This window comes from Amphimedon queenslandica, unplaced genomic scaffold (genome assembly GCF_000090795.2).
Source record: "Amphimedon queenslandica unplaced genomic scaffold, v1.1 AMPQUscaffold_3967_Cont24046, whole genome shotgun sequence".
Lineage (NCBI taxonomy): Eukaryota > Metazoa > Porifera > Demospongiae > Haplosclerida > Niphatidae > Amphimedon > Amphimedon queenslandica.
The window spans coordinates 1-1,467 of NW_003555713.1; the positions used below are offsets into that span (position 1 = coordinate 1).

At 36.2% G+C, this 1,467-nt stretch overlaps 1 long non-coding RNA gene across 2 annotated transcripts; it reads left to right on the forward strand.

Annotated features, from left to right (window-relative positions):
- Window positions 1-472: 472 nt before the first annotated feature.
- LOC109592776 (uncharacterized) lies at window positions 473-1,340 on the forward strand. Of its 2 annotated transcripts, XR_002190544.1 has the most exons (4): window positions 473-761; window positions 804-924; window positions 996-1,085; window positions 1,139-1,340. It is a non-coding gene; the product is annotated as an uncharacterized LOC109592776 (long non-coding RNA). The 2 variants fall into 2 exon arrangements; XR_002190543.1 differs by having other exon boundaries at window positions 576-924.
- The last annotated feature ends 127 nt before the right edge of the window (window positions 1,341-1,467 follow it).

The following is a 1,467-nucleotide window of genomic DNA, read 5'->3' on the forward strand; positions in this document are numbered from 1 at the left end:
TGGTGGAATCTTATAGTGAACTTTCATATACGGACTGAAAAAAGGAAAATCATTTCTTTCTCCTATTAATTGAAAAATACTAAGTCACCAAATCTACAATGTAACAAAGAAATTAATTCGACTACAGTAAAATTGTTGTCACCACAGGTCATTGAGAGGCATTACATATACAAATTACAATATAAACTTGGTGAATTTACAACTTCAGATGGAAGAGAGGGCACTTTTTCTTGCCTTGCCTGTAAATGAGCGACATATTAGAGCCTAATTCAAACCAAGTGAAGGGTTGATACAAAGGCATATTTAACAATGATGATAAATTTAACAATTGTGTTTTGTATTACTTATTACATATAGATTTCACACTGATTTGGAGGCATTTAAGCTATTTGGAACCCAACAGCAGGTTCTTAATAGCTGATCCCACTTAAACGAGAAGGTGCGGTATAAAAGGCGGGGCCCTGGGCATGGTGGCTTCCGTTTTATTCACGTGTAAAAATGTCGGCTCTAGATAGTGTTGCTTCTTCAAGGAAAAACGCAGGAAGAAAGGGGTTTTGGTACCAAATGGACTTCCATTTTACTCTCAAAGAAGACAAGGACCAGTTCTAGTTAGGCTTGATCGAGTTAAGGGGTCTTTAGGCACTAAAAGAAGGCGCTGGAACTGCTGTCTCATTTACTCGCCGATTTAGTTTTAAAAGAGAATCATTCTGAGGCTCTATTACATGATACTAGTAGTTCTTCTGCTATGCTCAATACTTCAGGTAGTTATAATGTGTTTAAATTAGTGATTATATATAAATAAGGTATGGGTGATGGGGACGAAGAGCAGGGCCATTTTGTGCATAGATATAGGATCGGCTGTTGGGAAACATACATTAGTGTTAGTGTGGTATGGTTGACCGAAGGATGATCAGTTACAGACAGGTATTCTTTGTTAGTATTATTATTATTATTACTATTATTATCAACATCATCAAAACTATTCATAATTTTAGATCGTCATGTGATTTGTGCTGAATTTCGATTCAATCCCAGTTTTGAGTCCTGTAATCGTAACTCAAGTTTATTAGTTACTACATATAGAAGTAAGTATTAGTTGTAATGTAAGGTAATCATATGGTGGCATTAATATTTTTAGGCTCGTACTAGCATTTTTCTTGTACTGGTATATTACCATCACAGTACTACCATATTTTTGTCGGCATCACTGGGCACAGTTGGGAAGAGGTACACAGATACAGGAGGCTCCTCACCATCCCAATATCTATTCAACCCTATATACATAATGTTTATATTTTTAAAAATTTAGAATAATATTTTTGTATTTACTTCTTCCAGTAGATCGTTGAATGTTACAACTGCTACCAGTACTAGGATCTGAATGAGGACCATGTTGGGGTCTTTTGCTGGAACCACTTATACTTGATGATGGTGGCTGATATATGGTAGTCGGCAGGGCTGTCTGGT